General features: G+C 42.1%; 1 protein-coding gene across 3 annotated transcripts in view; it reads left to right on the top strand.

Annotated features, from left to right (window-relative positions):
• Positions 1-21024, top strand: part of fut8b (fucosyltransferase 8b (alpha (1,6) fucosyltransferase)) — a 227427-nt gene that overhangs the window by 146858 nt on the left and 59545 nt on the right. The gene's annotated exons all lie outside the window — the stretch shown is intronic.

Raw genomic sequence — 21024 nt, forward strand, 5'->3', positions numbered from 1 at the left:
CCATAAATATTGCCTAGGCTATAATAAGATTGAATCTGAGCTATAGCACAGTGGCCAAGGTCATACAGCGGTTTCCCAGGACAGGTTCCACTCCAAGTGGCCTCGCCAGGGTCGACCAAAGAAGTTGAGTCCACGTGTTCAGCGTCATATCCAGAGGTTGGTTTAAAAAAATAGATGCATGAGTGCTGCCAGCATTGCTGCAGAGGCTGAAGAAGTGGGAGGTCAGCCTATCAGTGCTCAGACCATACACTGCACAGTGCAACAACTCACCTCCTCAACATGGATTGCTGGAAGCATGTTCTGTGGGCTGAAGAGACCAAGATAAACTTGTTTGGTTCAGATGGTGTCCAGCATGTGTGGTGGTGCCCTGGTAAGGAGTACCAAGAGAACCGTCTCTTGCCCTTCAGTCTACAGCCTACAGTCAAGCAGGAAGGAAGCATCATGGTCTGGAGCTGCATGAGTGCTACCAGCACTGGGGAGCTGCGGTTCATTGAGGGAAACATGAATTCCAAATGTACTGTGACATTCTGAAGCAGAGCATGATCCCCTCCCTTAGGAAACTGCGCCATGTGGCAGTTTTCCAACTTGATAACGACCCAAAACACACTTCCAAGATGACAACTGCCTTGCTGAAGGTAAAGGTGATGGACTGACCAAGTATGTCTCCAGACGTAAACCCAATAGAGCACCTGTGGGGCATCCTCAAGCAGAAGGAGGATGAGTGCAAGGTGTCTAACATCCACCAGCTTCATGATGTCATCATGGAGGAGTAGAGGAGGATTCCAGTAGCAACCTGTGCAGCTCTGGTGAATTCCATGCCCAAGAGGGTTAAAGCAGTACTAGATAATAATGATGGTCACACAAAATATTGACACTTTGAGCACAATTTGGACACATTCACTGTGAGGTGGACTCATGTTGCCACCTATTTAGACATTAATGGCTGTGTTATTTGCAGAGGACAGTAAATCTGCACTGCTATACAAGCTGTACACTGACTACTTGGAAGTTATATCCCAGTTTTGTTTTTATAGTGTTGTCCCATGAAAAGATATAATAAAATATCTGCGGAAATATGAAGGGTGTACTCACTTTTCTGAGATACTGTATATGTATACATATAGTCTGTACAGATCACACTGCGCAAAAGAACATGCGGGTCAGTTTAGAGCTCATCCAGAGGTACACAACCATGACTATGAACGAACGCCAGTCACTCCTGGAGATTTCAGTTTAATCTTCACCAGCATCACATAAGCCATCATGAAGCTTCACTGACTGACAGCTGGGCTCATCACCCAGAATGTGTTCGAGCTCACTGTAAAAAGGTCAGAGTCACTTCTTTGGTTCATGTACTTGAATTCTTTAAGCAAGACTTTTGAGTTTTCTTTGACACCGCAGCCTCATTCTCATACATCCATATTCAGCCGTTTCTTTCTAAATCTCTTCGAACGCAGAGCAGTTTTCAATCAATCAGTCAATCAATCAATCAATCAACCTTTATTTTGACTCGGAAGTACATTGAGGGCAACCCTCATTTTCAATGTAGCTGAGCATTTACAAAAACAGGGATTGACATGACAAAGAAAATAACTACATTTAATCATTTTAAATTAAAAGAAAATTTAAAATAACAGTGAATAAAAGATAAAAGTAGATAAAAATAGAACTTGAGATTTAAATGGTAAGAAATTAAGATCTTACCACACAGCTGTGATCTACCTTTCCTTAAGATTGATAGACACTTCTAGCCTGACACTGAACTTTTCCATGTGCAAACTGATACTTTAATCTTGGAGGACAAACAGTAGACATCAACACAATCACGCAGGACAAAGTTCCAGAAGAGAGTAAACAGTATTAATTATTAAGAATTTTTGTCCTTATTTTACTTGTGGAAGCCAACCAAACGCTGTGAGGGAGCATGGTTTCTTTTGTTTACCTGCCATGAAGCACAATGATAGCAAAGGGACACAAACTCTGTGCCAAAACATTCTGTTATGTGCTGATTAAAGAGACTTGATCAGAATGAGGCTCCTTTGCCTCTTTTGTATCTCATTAGAAAGTGCCGTGGTTATTTGCTTAGACCGCCCACACTCGTCTGTGATGTCCTCCAAAGTGAAAGATGATGTAAAGCACAACCATAGTGGTGCATTTTGATCATATTGCCATTTATCTTCAGCATTTTGAATATATTTTTCATTTTAATACCACATATGAAAGTGGCCCAAACCTGAATTGACTCTGACAGGTTAAATGAGTTCATACTGTCACATTAAAGACTAGGACTGGGTGTCGTTTTGACAATGTTCAATACTGATTTGATACTTTTAATTCAATTTAATACCTAAACGATACTTTTTGTCAATACCCTTTTTTCTAATTGTGACAAAAGTACAAAAAAGAAATAATAATAATAATAATAATTATTATTATTATGATTTTCTTTTTCTACTGCATATCAAGCAGGTATTAGTGTGTTTGACAGCACATCTGTAGATGGGGGCTGATACTTGGAATTGAATACTTTTGTCATATCTCTAAATAAATAAAAACACAGAGAAAAAGTTATTCACAAAGCAAAAACACATTATTGTAACAAATGGTATAGGTATGCTGTAGAGGGATAAAACTAATTATCTGTCTCATGTATCCTACCTAAATCAGGGGGATTCAGCAGTCAAAAGGGACTGCTTTGTGTTGTTCTTGCCTCTTCTCAACTGACATTCTTAGCTTTTATGCGACAGTGAAAGGGGTTATTTCTTTGTGGGCATCCGCTTTAGTGTGAGTAGAACTGGTTAATTGACCCTAGCACTGTCTAAGCCCTCACCTACAATGTGAACATGGCATGCCAATAGTTAGTACGGCTTATTTATGATGATGTTCTTCATATAGTCGAAAATTCTGCAGATTTTTCAAAGTAGAGCCAAATTTTCGACCTCTTTGAAATGTTTATCTAGCCGTTCGCTCTCTGCACTACTGTGCATCAGGGAGCCAGTCCAGTCGTGTGTTTTTTTCTTTGCATTAGTAGTAAAGTCAACTCCAATAATCCCTCATGATTTGCGTTTTATGCGAAGTATCAAAAATAGGCACTAATTTTTTTTCTTACTTTTCAGTACCGAGATGCTTTGATCGGTGCCTTTTTGTATCAAATTTCAGTAGCCAACCCTACTAAAGACAAATCTGTGTCACATAAATAAAAATATCATATTTGGGCTTCACCTGCACTGTGAACGCAGCCAAAGACCGCTTTTCATGACATTATGTTTTTTAAATCAGTCCAAAGTTTACTAGTTTTTATGGTGTTAACTGGACATATATAGATCCTTTCTGGTGTAAGTAGAGGGTCGACTTGCTTCTGAAGGGCTCCACTCATTCACAATCAGCTAAAACTCTGCATCAGTAATGATGTGTTATTTTGACTTCTGGCCCTTTGCTGTCCCAGCGGTCAGCAGTATCAGTATCCAGCAGGCAGACGGAGGTTAATGAGCAGTGCTGATGGTTATTTAGTGACCCAATCAGCCAGCACTGCTTTGTGCTCAGGTTTTACATGCATCTCTCTGTCTCTGCCCCTCTCTCTGTCCCTCTCTTGCTCCTTCTCTCTCTCTCTCTCTCTCTCTCTCTCTCTCTCTTTTAAATGAGTCAAGGACTGCATCAGGGGTCTAATGTCCAGTTAAACTTCTTCCCTGTGGTTTGAGTTTGCATTTCTACTGTCTGTCTCTCATAATTTCATTCATTCGTTCTCTTGTTCTTGGTCTCGTGGTCTTCTCTTGGTCTTCTCTACTTTTCTTTTATTCTGTTTCACTCTTTTTCTTCTCATTTTTGTCTTAGTCTCTCTCTCTCTCTCTCTCTCTCTCTCTCTCTTCTTGTCTCTGGGGTGATAGATGATATTGGGCTGATGGAGTGGCAGGTGCCGTGGTGGTTCAGACAGAAGGTCGTGAGGGCGGCTGTGGAGAGCGTGCAGGAGATGACAGACAAGGCCACACACCCACACACACACACACACACACACACACACACACACACACACACTCACACACACTCTAGAGCTAGAGCAGGACTAATGGGCGCAGAGACAGAGAGTGAAACTGATTGGAGAACAGAGAGTGAGTGATGGGCTGCTGAAGGCTGGAGGAATGAGCTCAAAGGTGCAGGCATCGGCAAAGTTTCCACTGAGGACTGTTCAAAATCCAGACTTTGTCCTTTTCAAAGTTAATGAGGGTTAAGTTTGACTAAATCACTAAATTGTGCAGGTGCACCACTCTTACTGTACAGCCAATTAAAAAAATCATCTGAAGTAGAACTACACCCATACTACACCCTTACGTTCATGGAGTATTTCCGTGGTTACACTACACTTATTCCATTGTTGCACTATACTTATTTCTGTAGTTACACTACACCCTTTCTGTGCTTACACTTATTTCTGTGGTTACTCTACAGTTATATTCGATGGTTGCACTTATTTCCATGGTTACACATCTTTTCTGTGGTTACATGTATTTCCATGGTTACAGTAGACTTATTTCCATGGTTACACTACACCCTTTCTATGGTTATACATATTTCCATTGTTACACTACACTTCTTCTATGCTTACGCTTATTTACATGATTAAACTACATCCTTTCTGTGGTTACACTTATTTCCATGGTTACACTACACCCTTTCTAAGGTTACATTTAATTCCATTGTTACGCTACACCCTTTCTATGGTTGCATTATGCTACACTCATTTCAATTGTCACATCACATGTTTTTCACTACACTAATTTGTCCAACTCTTTCCATGGTTACACTACATCCATTACCATGGTTATGTCACGCTACACCAATTACTATGGTTACACTACACTCTTTTGTTTCCTAAGTCCGTTTCCATGGTTACACTACACTCATTTCCACGGTTATGTTATGCTACAATCCTTTCCTTGTTTAAACTACACCCACTTCCCACTACAGCAGTTTCCTACATCTGTTTCCAAAGCTGCTTTTCATGTGCCACTCTGGATAAGGTTGTCTGCTAAATGCCGTCAATGCAAATGTTAACCTGATTATGCCAAATGGTAAATATAGCACCTATGGCTTACGTTAACTTATATCTATGACATGAATTTTGCAAGTATGAAATTCTGCCAATAAAACATGAATAAGTGATGCCGAATGTGAATTTGTCACATTTAGCTAGCAAGCTAACTTAACTCTGTTATCTAGCTCCTGCATTATTGTGGCCTTAGCCGCAAACCTATATCCTTGGGTGTAGGGCACACGCAGGGCGTATCTCACAGAGAAGAGAGGGACAAGAGGATAAGAGCAGAGCTGAGCGTGTTATGTGGAGGGTTTTATGAGAGGCAGGCGAGCCTGTGTGTGTTGGCGGGGGTCAAGGAGAGATGGCTGCAAGCAAGTGATAGCAGACAGGCAGTAGGGGCACAAGGCCACTTCAGACGAGTGTGGAAGAGTTGAGAAAATTGATAAAAGACAGCTGAGACCACTAGTTTTACTCTGCCCAACAAAAGTTTGGGGCCATCTAGGTTTTAAAAATGTTTTGATACGTATGAGCATGTTTTCTCTGTCAGTTTACAGCAACATAACATGCTTAAGCCAAAACAGGCTCATTTTTAGGAAAAGAGTACCACATAAATATTCAGGTGTTTAAACTGCCTTTAAAATCACCTGCATTTTGCTGCCATTTGCTGGTGACAATGTTAGGAATTCCTACCTTGTACTCCCAATCACTGGCCACTTTATTAGAAACACCTACCTTGTATTCAACTAAATGGCCACTTTATTAGAAACACCCACTAACTGGCCACTTTATTAGAAACAGCCACTAACTGGCCACTCTGTGAGCTCCACCTACCATGTATGTCCACTATAATGGTGTCCAGACTCTAGTCTGTCTGTTATTGCACAGTTTATCAGCTCCCCTTTACCCCACTTATTATTGGTCAGTTTCTGTTGTTGTTATGGTTTTTGTCTCCTACTTGGTCCTGCCCTCTTGTTATCTGTCTTACCTGTCTATTGTTTGTAGCCCCACCCTCTCATTAGTCCAAGGTGTTTCTGGTCTGTGGTTTCATACCCCTGCCTGTGTGCTGTGTGTTTGCTTGGTGTTTGTTCTCTCAGGCCCTGTTTTGGTTTCTCTGGTTTGTTTTCTAGTTTTCTTCATGTCCCTCTGCCTTTGACTTTATGTTTCAGGATTTTGTTTAGTGTCTATCTTTGTTTTGTCACCTTTGTTTTGGGTCCCTTTGTGTCATGAATTTTTAATAAAACTAAAGACTTGCATCCTGTCTCTTGCATCCAAAAGCTGCAACAACCCTGATCTGGAGAGATTTGGAAATAGTTGATGAACACATTCGCATACATAAAAGCACTAATCTTTGTATGAGTTATTTGTATTTAGTGTTTTAAAAAGTTTTTAAGGTAGCATTTTACAGATCAGTAATAAGAGGGTAATGTTATGGTAATATCGTGGTAATAAGTTGTATTTATCCATAAATTAAATTCACTTTTCATTTTCCAGTTTTCATTTTCTTTTTCTAATTGACCAACATGCAAATAAATGTTAATTAGCACTAGGCGGGGCTACGGGGTACATTTTAGGACATCCTCAGCCGTCCGAAAAAAACACAGTCATGTCTCAGATCTGGTGACCAAATGGCCCCAGAGAAAGGGTATCAGACCAAACGGCCCCAGAAAAAACTGTGAAAATGTTATCCTGGCATTTATATCGAGATACACAATAGTTTTCTAAGTCATACGAACCAGTCTGTGCTCGACCAGGCTTGTGTTTGGTCTGATACCTGGTCTGACGGCGTTTATTCTGATGTTCAGTTTCACCAGATCTGAGTCATGACGGTGTTTTTTCTGGAGACTCAAAGTCTTTTATCTTGAGGAATGATGGAGATTCTGACGTGGACGGCTGAGGATGTCCTAAAATGTACCCCGTAGCCCCACCTAGTGCCAATTAACATATATTTGCATGTTGGTCAGTTAGAAAAAGAAAATGAAAAGTGGAAAATGAAAAGTGTATCTCCAGCAGGTGGCGCTGATGTTCGCTTTCATTTGCCTTTTCATGCTGACATTTAAAGTGCGTCCACAACGAAAACGGAATCACAGACGGTCGCTTTGCTGTTGATTTATTCATTTTGCATGTTCATTTCAACTTTGTCAGATTTCCAGCCGATCGCTATGAAAAAGAAACAAGAAAGTAAACATTGCGTTTTGAGTTTAGTTTTGACACGTATTCTGCTTTTCACGAAGAAAAGCCAAAGCCAAAGTGAAGTTTGTGTTTTCTTTTGTCTGTTAACTTTTTCAGTTTAGATTTGGCCGTGAAAAAACTAAAATGACTAAAATGAAATGACGAATAGGCGTTTTCAATTTATTTTTATTTTTGTCACAAACGGCTTGTGCAATTTTAGCAGGATACCTGTGCAGATGTTTGGAAAAAGAAATGGCAAAAAGAGGTTTGCATTTACATTTTATTGTTTTCATTTTCATTCCCTTTTTGGCCGGATTTGCCTCCCATAGTCTTTGTTCCTCCTCGCCTGCTTGTGCATTAATGTTCTTGCAAGAGTCATGTTTTCATCTTATTATCAGCTGCTTTCCTTTCGACCGTGGGGATGTTTGCGTTTGACGGCGTTTATTGTGCTCATGAGCGAGGACCCCGAGGACACGGTGCGTGTGCCAGATTAAAGTTGCCTGAGCAGAAGTGAAGTTGACAGGCTAGCTAGCGAGGGGAGCGGATAACGGGGGGATATCAGACAGTTTGAAGAGTGAGTGACATGCAGCGTATTGCATTGTGCAGATCTTAAAGCTGCAGGACATGTTGTGTTTGCTGCCGGTTGTTATGATAGTGTTTAAATTGAAAGTTCAGCTAGCTAGCAAAACATAAGCTTGTTAGCTGTGCCAGGTGGCAGTATTTAAGCGAATCTTAGCTAAACTGCTGGGATTGTTGGATGATTAACGCGGGATGCTAATGCTAGGTCAAAAATGACTGAGCGTGGCTGAATTTAACCATTTGGCCCACTAGTGAGCAACTTTGACTCCTCTGATATTTGTCTTCATAACAGAGTAACAGCTTTCTGTTAAAGGGAACATGTGACGTTACATTTTCCAGCCCGGATTCTGTGTAATCTCAGTACATCTCATGCATATGTATGTTCATGTTTTATAATGTTAGATGTTAAAGTTATAATGTTAAAGTCAGCAAACAAATACTACTTAGGGGCTGTCTAACCTGTTTGCTAGCATATTTAAGTACAAATGCTATTAAAAAGTGATGCATTGAATTTACTTTGTTCCATAACCTAACACTAATACATCTAATGCAGCCAATCAAGGACCAAAGCCCCATACTACTACTTGGGGCAGTCGAGGGCTGGAGGTTAGGGAACTGGCCCTGTGACCGGAAGGTCGCCGGTTCAATCCCCAGGGCTGACAGTCCATGACTGAGGTGTCCTTGAGCAAGACACCTAACCCCCAATTGCTCCCTGGGCGCTGTGGATAGGGATTCCCACCGCTCCGGGCAAGTGTGCTCACCGCCTCCTAGTGTGTGTGTGTTCACTAGTGTGTATGTGGTGTTTCACTTCACGGATGGGTTAAATGCAGAGGTGGAATTTCCCCGTGGGGATTAAAAAAGTATCATGAATAAAAAAAATTTCTGAGCATTTTGTCAATCTGTGCTTTATAGCAGAGTAACAGTTTTCTGTTAAAAGGCAACACAAAGGGAATATGTGATGTTGCATTTTCCAGCTCTGATTCTGTGTAATCTCAGTACATTTACCTCATCTATTCCTGTGTAAGTGCACTTGTAAAGTAGTAAGTAGAACAACCATCAAAGATTCTAATGCAGTAATTTAGTCACTGTTTCAGTGCAGTTACCCAGACTGTTTTGCAGAGCTGATGGTATTACATGATGTGAGATGTAGTAAGTGGGGAAAAAACATGAAAAGAAGTAAAGCTTGCATTTTACAGCTCTGATACCATTTAGTTTCACTGTAATTACAGCGTGTAACATCGTCCTGCCCTTGACCGCTTAAAGACATAACAGCTAAGAAACAAAGTAGAAAGACGTGAATTAGTATTTTACGGCACTAAACCCACATCATTTCAGCAAAACTACTGCTTTGTTTTTGGGCTAATAACCCTAATATTACTGCCCTTTTGATTGATGGGTAAGTTTGTTATTGTTATTTTTCACATTATTATCAACTAGTCATCACTACAGTTACTGACTTATTATTTACTAAGATCTAGGTAAGTTCAAGTTATTACCATTATTTACTATTTTATTACTGACCATCGTTACAATGACTAACTTATTATTTTTTAATGACTAATAAATGTGCAGGTCATTTTTAGGTAAATACAACTTGTTACCTTTATTTTACCATCTTATTACAAATTTGTCACTACAAACACCAGCTTATTATTCATTATGAACTGGAAAGTATGCAAGTAATATTTTGTAAGTATAACTTACAACCACAATGATTTTATCATTTTATTCCTGACTTGTTACCGCTACAGTTACCATTTTATTATTTCATAACAACTCATTTATGGATAAATACAAGTCATTACCACGGTACTACCATAACATTACCCTCTTATTACCGATCTGTAAAGTGCTACCATTTTTAACACTCAGGAACCCAAACATTCAGTGTTTCTCTCTCTGTCTTCTATACTTGATTTATCATTATCTCATCATAATTAATGTGTCTATTAAACATAAAGAAAGCTTTGGAAAGTGTTGGTGGGGTGGTCTGTGATTTTGTTGCAGGTGGTGAGTTTGGTAGCGGGGGGATAATATGCAGCATAATTTACTTACATGTACTGTATGTAAAATACCTGTCCTTTTTAATACAAAAATATTGCTGTTGTCAGAAGAAAACCTCTTATTTCCAAAATGACAAAATTACAGGATAAAGGAAAAAAAATACTTTTAATGTAAGTCAGTGGAACCAGTATTTTTAAGTAATTCTTAAAATTATAACCATTTTTATAACTGGTTTAACTATCCATCCATCCATCCATCCATCCATTATCTTCCGCTTCTCCGGGGTTCGGGTCGCGGGGGCAGCATCCTAAGCAATGAAACCCAGACCTCCCTTTCCCCAGCCACTTCCACAAGCTCTCCAAGGGGGATTCCGAGGCGCTCCCAGGCCAGCTGGGCGATATAGTCGCGCCAGCGTGTCCTGGGTCTTCCCCGGGGTCTCCTCCCAGGTGGACTCGCCTGTGACACCTCCCGAGGGAGGCGTCCAGGAGGTATCCTAACCAGATGCCCGAACCACCTCAGCTGGCTCCTCTCGACGTGAAGAAGCAGCGGCTCTACTCCAAGTCCCTCCCGGATGACTGAACTTCTCACCCTATCTCTCAGGGAGAGTCCAGACACCCTGCGGAGGAAACTCATTTCGGCCGCTTGTATTCGCGATCTTATTCTTTCGGTCATTACCCAAAGCTCATGACCATAGGTGAGGGTGGGAACGTAGATCGACCGGTAAATCGAGAGCCTTGCCTTATGGCTCAGCTCTTTCTTTACCACAACAGACCGGTAAAGAGCCCGCATCACTGCTGACCCAGCACCAATCCGCCTGTCAATCTCCCGCTCCCTTGTACCATCACTCGTGAACAAGACCCCGAGATACTTGAACTCCTCCACTTGAGGCAAGAGCCTATCCCCGACCCAGAGAGGGCTCTCCACCCTTTTCCGCCTGAGAACCATGGTCTCGGATTTAGAGGTACTGATTCTCATCCCAGCCGCTTCACACTCGGCTGCAAACCGATCCAGCGAAAGCTGAAGTTCGCGGCCTGATGTCCCCAATAGGACCACATCATCTGCAAACAGCAGCGATGTGACCCTGAGGTCACCAAACCGGACACCCTCCATCCCTTGACTGCGCCTAGAAATTCTATCCATAAAAATTATGAATAGAATCGGTGACAAAGGGCAGCCCTGACGGAGTCCAACTCTCACTGGGAACGAGTCTGACTTACTGCCGGCCATGCGAAACAAACTCCTGCTTTGTTTGTACAGGGCCTGAATGGCTCGTAGCAAAGAGCCATGTACCCCGTACTCCCGAAGCACCTCCCACAGAATACCCCGGGGAACACAGTCGAATGCCTTCTCCAGATCCACAAAGCACATGTGGACTGGTTGGGCAAACTCCCATGAACCCTCCAGAATCCTGGAGAGGGTGAAGAGTTGGTCCAGTGTTCCACGACCAGGGCGGAACCCGCACTGTTCCTCCTGGATCCGAGGTTCGACTATAAGCCGGACTCTCTTCTCCAGTACCCCTGCATAGACCTTGCCAGGGAGGCTGAGGAGTGTGATTCCCCTGTAGTTGGAACACACCCTCCGGTCCCCTTTTTTAAAAAGAGGCACCACCACCCCAGTCTGCCAATCCAGTGGCACCGCCCCCGATGTCCACGCAATGTTGAAAAGGCGTGTCAGCCAAGACAGCCCCACAACATCCAGAGCCTTGAGGAACTCAGGGCGGATCTCATCCACCCCTGGAGCCTTGCCACCAAGGAGCTTCTTAACTACCTTAGCGACTTCGGCCTCAGTAATGGACAAGCCTATTCCCATGTCCCCAGACTCAGCCTCCTCACTGGAGAACGTGTCGGTGGGATTGAGAAGGTCCTCAAAGTACTCCTTCCACCGCCCAATGATGTCTTCAGTCGAAGTCAGCAGCACACCATCTCCACTATATACAGTGCTAGTGGCACACTGCTTTCCCCTCCTGAGTCGCCTGACGGTTTGCCAGAATCTTTTCGGAGCCGACTTAAAGTCACTTTCCAAGGCCTCACCAAACTCCTCCCATACACGGGTTTTTGCCTTGGCGACAACTGAAGCCGCAGATCGCTTGGCATGTCGATACCTGCCAGCTGCCTCTGGTGTCCCACAGGCCAACCATGCCCGGTAGGACTCCTTCTTCAGCATGGTGGCATCTCTCACCTGGGGTGTCCACCACCGGGTTCGAGGATTACCGCCCCGACAGGCACCAACTACCTTACGGCCACAGCTACAGTCAGCCGCTTCAGCAATGGAGGAACGGAACATGGCCCATTCTGAGTCAATGTCCCCCACCTCCCCCGATATCTGGTCAAAGTTCTGACGGAGGTGTGAGTTGAAGATCAATCTGACAGGTTCTTCTGCTAGACGTTCCCAGCAAACCCTCACTATACGTTTGGGCTTGCCTGGTCTGACCGGCATCTTCCCCCACCATCTGATCCAACTCACCACCAGGTGGTGATCAGTTGACAGCTCAGCTCCTCTCTTTACCCGAGTGTCCAAAACACATGGCCGCAAGTCCGATGACACGACTACAAAGTCAATCATTGAACTGCGGCCTAGGGTGTCCTGGTGCCATGTGCACTTATGGACATCCTTGTGTTCAAACATGGTGTTCGTGATGGACAAACTGTGGTTTGCGCAGAAGTCCAAAAACTGAACACCACTCGGGTTCAGATCAGAGAGGCCATTCCTCCCAATCACACCCCTCCTGGTCTCACTGTCATTGCCCACGTGAGCATTGAAGTCCCCCAGTAGGACAATAGAGTCTCCAGGAGGAGCACCTTCAAGCACCCTTCCCAAGGACTCTAAGAAGGCTGGGTACTCTGAACTGCTGTTCGGTGCATAAGCACAGACAACAGTCAGGACCCGTTCCCCAACCCGAAGGCGTAGGGAAGCTACCCTCTCGTCCACCGGAGAAAACCCCAACATACAGGCACCGAGTCGAGGGGCTATGAGAAAGCCCACACCTGCCCGCCGCCTCTCACCATGGGCAACTCCAGAAAAGAATAAAGTCCAGCCCCTCTCAAGGAGATTGGACCCAGATCCCAAGCTGTGTGTTGAGGTGAGCCCGACTATATCTAGCCGGTATCTCTCAACCTCGCGCACCAACTCAGGCTCTTTCCCCGCCAGTGAGGTAACGTTCCAAGTTCCAAAAGTCAATTTCAGCAACCGAGGATCAGAACGCCAAGGCCCACGCCTTTGGACACTGCCCGATCCACAACGCACCGAACCCCTACTACTGCCCCTCCCATTGGTGGTGGGTCGATGGGAGGGGGGACTCATGTAACTCCTTCGGGCTGGGCCCGGCCGGGCACCATGAGTAAATGCCCGGCCACCAGACGCTCGCTGGCGAGCCCCTCCCCCAGGCCTGGCTCCAGGGTGGGGCCCCGGTAACCCTGTTCCGGGCAGGGTACACAAGTCCTGCTTTTGTGTCTTCATAGGGGTTATTATGGATCACACTTTGTCTGACCTGTCACCTAGGACCAGTTTGCCATGGGAGACCCTACCAGGAGCTTTTGCTCCAGACAACATAGCTCCTAAGATCATTCAAGCACGCAAACCCCTCCACCACGATAAGGTGGTGATCCAAGGAGAGGTGGTTTAACTAAATGGTTAAAAATAAAAGTGAAGTGTAAGGATGCCAATAAATATTGTTTGACATTTACTCAGAACTAGGCGCAAGTGGAGTGCTTCAAACAATGGTTGCAGTTTTGCAGCAGAGGGTCTCTGAGGGTTAAATATCATTTAGGTGCATAAAACATTTGCTGAGTGCTCTATATGCCCCTCATAAATAAGTAAAATGGAACTAAGAGTAAAGTCACTGATGGTGAACTGCACCCACAGAGAGGTGTTTTTAGATTCATGCTGGCAGTACAGTTCAGTTACTGTAGATTTGGCGCTTAGCGTCCAGAGCAAGAGCCACAGCGCGGAGGTGTGTGAGCAGTGAGGTGTGGGAGCTGTGAGCTGAGAGCGTGAGTGTGCTGTAAATGCAGTCAGTAGGAGGGAGATGGTGATGGATGTTTTGCGGGATGCTCCACGCTGAGAAGCGTTTTGGTGGGAGAAGCATGGAGTGATGGAGGTAGCAGAGAAACAGAGGATGCAGTAGAGAGGAGATGGATGAGGAACACTACGGGGAGCTGACATAATCAGAAAGAAAACAAATCTGATTCTGGCTCTGAGTAGAGAAAGAAAGAGAGAGTGAAACTTCTAAGTGCGGGTTGCACCAGCAAACATTCATTTAAACATTTATTTAACGTGAGAACTGTTTAAGGAGTTACTCTATAGTTCTTTTCCAGTTCAGGGGCTGCAGCATCCAAAGGGCATGGTCTACGAAGGCATATCCTTGGAAGGCTGCACAGACCCGCAAAGACTAAATGTGTTGGATTCTTTGCTGCCATGAAAAGGAAGGACACATTTTTTTGGCCACATATGAAGGAGCCTTTTAAAACGGGACAGCCTAGTTGCGCTGCTGTGACGCAATAAGCCTTCAAATGCAGCCTCCAAAGGACGCAGCCCTTGATTTGGGACACAGCTTACATTTTCATTCATTTTTTTGCAGGCCGTCTAGTGGCCATTCCACCATCAGACTGGAAATTGTTTGGATTTTTTAATCTAATGTCATAGGACACTGTTGTCTCTGTGTGAAATGTTGTGGCTGTATTGAGCTGCTAGCGAGCAATGCGGGGTGAAAGGGTGGCCATGATGAGAGTAAATGGACAGCAATCAAAAAATCCTGTACAACTGACACAATAAATAAACAGCATTCAAACACAGTTAAAACACTCTCAGAAATGTTGAATTGTTTGCATACTTGTGAAAAATGTAAAGCCAATTCACCTCTAGTTTTGCAAAAGATAGCAAAAGATAGATTGAAAAAACATAGCTCGCCCCTCACCCACCTCAATAACTTGAGGGTTCCGACCCAGTGATTTGACGGTACCACCTCTGTGATTTGTTGGGACCACCTTGATGACTTAAGAGTAATACCTTGGTGACTTTGGGATACCATCTCAGTGATTTGAGGGTACCACCCTAATGACTTCAGGGTACCACCTCAGTAATTTGAGGGTACCACACTAATGACTTCAGGGTACCACCTTGTTGACTTGAGGGTACCACCTCAGTGATTTGAGGGGACCACCTTGATGACTTAAGAGTAATACCTTGGTGACTTTGGGGTACCACCTCAGTAATTTGAGGGTACCACCCTAATGACTTCAGGGTACCACCTAGATGACTTCAGGGTTACATAGTGGTTTGAGGTGACCACCTTGATGGCTTGAGGGGAGCACCTTGATGACTTGAGAGTACTTCAAAGCATCACCACAGGAACTTCAGGGTACCACCTCAGTGAGAGTTTAGTTCCTGTTTTTGAGAGTGACAAAAGAAGGAACTATGTGGCTCACCAGGTCAGGAGTCATATGGAATAGAACCTTTAGTGTGGAGGTTCTTTAAACATCTTTCAGCTCACACATCTGATTTACAATAGTGGTTCTTAAAAAAAACATCTACTGAAAGGATCTTCAAGGAACCATAGGTGGTTCTTTTATGGCATCAGTCATTTTCCTTTTTTAAGTGTTCTGCAAATTTTCCAATGTGCATTACTTAAGTATTCATACATAATTACATTATTTATTACATTAAATAATCAGCACACTAAATCAGCACACTGTCTTCAAACTGTGTGGAGCTGTTCATTAGCTCTAACGGCTTTGATTATGTGGTTTCTGACACTGTAAGGCGCTATGTTTTCTAGAAACATGGGCAAAAAATCTAAAGATATAACAGATAGCAGTGATCTTGAAGCCTTAATTTTGTGCATGCTTCTGTCATTTTAATAGATGACAGTATGTCATACAGCCATATTATCACAGTATGCCATCCACCAGCCTGTCACTCATTTTAAATCTGTAAATGTTAGCTCTAGTTATCTCAGTGGGGCTAATTGGACATACAGGAACTACATGTGTTAATATGAGCAAGGATTACTGAACAGAGCTAAATGGAGAGATAGATACAGACGGACAGAGAAAGAGCGAGAGAGCAGTTGTAGTTCATTTATATTTCAGCACGCTGCACATTGCCCCCATTTCTGTTTTCCGTTTCTGTTCATTCCCCTCTGCTCTTTATTCTGCACAAACAGCCGAGCGCAGACTTCACCACCAGATAAAAAGCAAGCATTCCCTTCAGTGTCTCTCTGCCTCTCCCTCTCGCTATCTCTCTCTCTGCTCTCCTTCTCTTCTATGACTCTTTTTCCTCTCTCTCTCTGTCTCTGCTTTTTTCTTTCTCTATCTATCTGCTGTGTCTTTCTCTTCTTTGACTTTATCTCTTCATCTCTCTGCCTCTTTCCCTTTGCTGTCTCTTTCTCTGATTTTTCTCTTGCCTCTTTCTATTGTCTCTTTCTGTTCTGTGTTTTTCTTAACTTTGGAGGTTAATGGGGCGTGATTTGTTTGTGAGTAGTTTTGGACCATTTTTATTGGTTCATTTGTCATGAAATTTCAAATTCTGCAAAGAAAGCAAATAATGACAAAATGGACATGCAACGTTTGTCCTTGCAGCAACAGCATGTGGGTTCATGTGTCTTTGTGGGGATCATAAGTCCCCTGAATAAACATGAACACTGATAGTGAGTGGACATTATTCAGCAAATATTCTAGAAAGGTTCCTAACTGGTTTGTGGTTCTTTTTCTAAGAAACATTTTTAAGTAAAATAGAACAAGTGTGTTAAACCCGGTTCCTTTCAGGCCACAGCTCAGTAGAGATTAGTGCTTTCCCTCTTCTGATGCTCTGAATTCAACTTGTGCGCATCTCTAAAATGTGCAGTGCTGTACTCTCAGGAACAAAGGTCACTGTACAGATACGTTGACAATGTAAATGACAATGTACCCTCAAATGTTCAAACTAGTCTTTAAGGCCTGACTTACAGACCTTAAATGACCTTAAATGAGTTATAAAGGTAAACAACATTCACTTTACCAAGATAAAGGTAAGTATTTTTAACTTTTTTTAACCTGTTTTATTTAAAAAAAAGGCCAGGAGTGAAGACACAGTTTGAAATTAAAGCAATATCACTGCTATAAAATGTGGGACAATTATGTTCCCTAACTAAACACACTGTTGATGTACCCTCAAAGGTACCACCCCAGGGACTTTAAGGTACCATCCCTGTGACTTGAGTGTACCACCTCAGTGACTTGAGGGTACCATCCCATTGACTTGAGGATACCACCTTGATGACTCAAAGGTACAACTTGGTGACTACCTTACCAACTGACTTTAGGGTACCACCTTAGTGACTTAAGGGTACCACCTTAGTGCCTTGAGGTTGCCACTGTGGTGACTTTAGGGTATTACCTTGGTGACTTAAAGGTAGCACATCAGTGACTTGAAGGTGCCACCGTGGTGACATGAGGGTACAACCTTAGTGCCTTAAGGTTGTGACATTGGTGACTTGAGGGTACTACCCCAGTGACTTGAGGGTACCACTTGAGTGATATGAGGGTACCACGTCGGTGAGTTGAGTGTACCTCCTTGATAACTTGATGCAGCCACTCCAGTGACTTGAGAGTATCACCTCACTGAGAGGTCAGTACCTTTTTTGAGAGTATGTGGCCCACCAAGTCAGGAGTCTGACTCATGTAAAATAGAACCTTTGCATTATGTGGAGGTTCTTTAAACATCTTTCAGTTCTTTGTACTTACACATCTGATTCACAACAGTGTTTTTGAAGATCCATCTACTGAAAGGATTTCAGGGAGCAATAAATGGTTATTTTATGGCATCAATACAGCAAATCATTTACCTTTATTTTATAAAAGAGTACTATTTATAAAAGTGTACTCCAAATTTTTCAATGCACGTTAGCTAAGCATCTATATGTAATTACATTATTAATTACTTAATTACTTTAGGAATTTGATTGAAATTCTATGTTGACAGTTTGGAATCACCTTTACTCTTCATTCTGATGTCAGAAATTCTGAAAATATGGCAAAAATATGAATTATTGAAGCTGTGCACCCAATAATACACCTCCATCAAATTCAAATATGAAATGAAATATCTTCTTTTCTACAAGCACAACTGTTGTTTGAATTGAAGTTGTTTTTCTTTGGTTTCAGTGAGATGTGATTGAGACATAATTCATACAAAATGGCCCGTTATTTATTTTCTCCATGATTAGTCCATATACTTTGAATATAAGTAGCCTTCTGTGTTCATGTATATGATGTAATTATTTTTTTTGTTTGATTCATTTTTAAGCATTTCGCTCTCGTTCCTGTTCCAGTCTCAAACACTGATTTCTGTTTGAATGGGTGATTTTTTGGCTCGCATGCTTCCTTCTTACTGCTGTGGTTCCTTTGCTCTAATTCCCTTTGCATATGCATATGTTGCCAGGATTAATATTAATATATTCATTACAACATTAATATGTAACACGTACTTTTCATGTTCTTGTTAGATGCTGCTTCTCAGAAAAAAAGGGAACGTGTTTACAATTATGAATCTAATGGAAATGTTTGGTAATTGTTGCAAAAAGGGGGCAAGATGTTTCCGAAAATGTTTTTGTGTTTATTAAGGCTTATTGTGTGGTGGTGAATTAACAGACTTTAGTTAACGTTTTTAAGACCCACTTGTGCATAAATAGCTTTCCAGACACTCATTAGTGGGCTGTTTGTGACAGGAGGTGTTTAGAGTATGTCGAAACAGGCTGAAGAGGAACATCATTCAGACTGTAATTAGTGATTACAGGCTTTAGGGGAATTTTAAAAAGCAAATTTACTAAAGCGCACCAAACAGAGAGCAATCTAGAACTGTAGTCGACATTATACTATCTCTAATTCAGCCACTATTCATAATCAACTCTTACTGAAACAGCTTCACTCTGTACCATTCTCTCTTTAACTGTTTCTCTCCGTCACTCTCACTCTTTCCATCTCTGTCTGTCTCTATCAATCTCTCTTTCTGTGTTTGTCTCTCTTATATATTCAACACCCAATATTTTGTTTACCAGCTCGTATCATGGAAAACCTAGTTTTCCTCACTTTTTTAACAAAAGAGTTTACTTTTGTATGTAAACGTGGCTAAAGGTTCAAAACATTTACTCCCCAGTCAATACAATCCATTTATGAAAAATATGCTGCAGTAAAAAAAAATGTTTTTATTTCACTGGTATCACAAAAACCAAATCATTTACATACAGTTGTGTACAAAAGTTCGGGCAGCCCAGTGAAATTGCATGTTTTATCAACACATCCTACACACACATAGAACACAATGCACAATTACTGTTTATTTACTGAATTTAAAGCTGCACTATGTAAGTTTTGGGGATTTGGAGACCTCTCTGGTAGAAATGTATATTTGCATGTAACGTGCAGAAGAATATTTTCTTATGTGGGTTGTGCTGCAGATCACTTCCCCAAAGAAAAGATTCATTTGATGATTCAGTCAAAACTTGCTGAAAGATGAGTTTTCTCGGGATGTGAGTGAATTAGTTACTATTGTCATCCTATCTTCGTCAGTATAATGCTGATTTTACATTTGAGACCTTAGCCTGTGCATGTGACGTCGATGCATAAAGACGCACGACATGGTCTGAAAACTCCCACGGAATCCGATCTGACAAATTATTATTTCAGCCTGTTCAGGGCGACTCGGCGCACACTCACCCTTTTTTGTGTATTCTTGTGTAATGCTACTTATTTCAGTTATTAACAAAAAAAAATCTTATGTAGCGCTTCTTTAACATTTTTGAAAAGACAATAACATCAAATTTGACCTGGACAAAAGTGATATTATTTTAGGTATTTTTTCCAATATGTTAAACTCATCTAAAGCAATTTAATCAAAATTAAAAAAGCAAAAAATACAGAATAAATAAATGCAGAAATATTTAATTTACTGCTGCATTATGAGAATCGATTTGATACATTTTTCTTGCATAACATGGACCTGATTTTTAAATTCAAAAACATGAAAAGATAAAATGTGTGAAGGGTTCCTTTTGGATCCATTCCACTGTTGCACAGTGTTGCTTCTAGGGAACAAATATGTTTCTGTAAATTCTCATAACCAAAAAGAATTTTTAAATGATACTGAATGTTACAACAGAGGTTTAAATGTACCCAATAAGAGACAGTAAGACCAAATACATGCTTTTTTTGACGAACTCAAACTCTTACCTGTATTTTTAACGTGATTATTGTCTTTTGTTTAATGCTATTGTAAAGTAAGAGGAACATGAGTTTGTTGCCCTGAGGCGACATTGTGCAATAGAGGGTTATATAGGATTTCAGCTGCTCAACAGTTTAGTTTGGGGCTCCTTTGTCATATTTTTCATTTCAAAATGCGCCAAATGTTGTCAGTTGGTGACAGGTCTCGACTGCAGGCAGATCAGTTTAGCATCCAGACTCTTTTAATATGGAGCATCACTATTGTAATACATGCAGAATGTGGTTTGACATTCCCTGACTTGACGTCCCTGAAAAAGATGTTGTCTGGATGACAGCATATGTTGCCAAAATATGTATTTATTGTTCATCTTCATTGGTGCCTTCACAGATGTGCAGGTCACCCATGCCATGTGTACAAATGCACCCCTATGCCAGTATGAATAATGGCTTTTGAACTGCACTGATAATAAGCTGAGTAGTCTTTAGCCCAGAGGACACAGTGCGCATGATTTCCAAAAAAAAATTCAAATGTTGATTTATCGGACCACAGGACACTTCTTTACTTCCCCTCAGTCCATCTCAAATGAGCTCAGGCCCAGAGAAGGTGGCAGCATTTCTGGATCCTCTTTGTATGTCGTTTGTTCTTTGCATTTTAGAGTTTTAACTTGCATTTATGGATGCAGTGACAAACTGTTTTCACAGACAGTGTTTTTCAGAAGAGTTTTTCAGCCCATGCAGTGATTTCCACTACAGATTCTTGTCTGTTTTTAATGCAGTGCTGCATGAAGGCCTCAGAGTCATGGGCAGTCATGGGCTGGAGGTTAGGGAACCAGTCCTGTGACCGGAAGGTTGCCGGTTCAATTCCCTTGGCTGACAGTCCATGATTGAAGTGCCCTTGAGCAAGGCACCTAACCCCCCATTGCTCCCTGGTCACTGTGGATAGGGCTGCCCACTGCTCCGGGCAAGTGTGCTCACTGCCCCCTAGTGTGTGTGTTCACTAGTGTGCATGTATGTGGGTGTTTCACTGCATGGATGGGTTAAATGCAGAGG

Source organism: Pygocentrus nattereri, chromosome 4 (assembly GCF_015220715.1).
Source record: "Pygocentrus nattereri isolate fPygNat1 chromosome 4, fPygNat1.pri, whole genome shotgun sequence".
NCBI classification, from domain to species: Eukaryota; Metazoa; Chordata; class Actinopteri; order Characiformes; family Serrasalmidae; genus Pygocentrus; species Pygocentrus nattereri.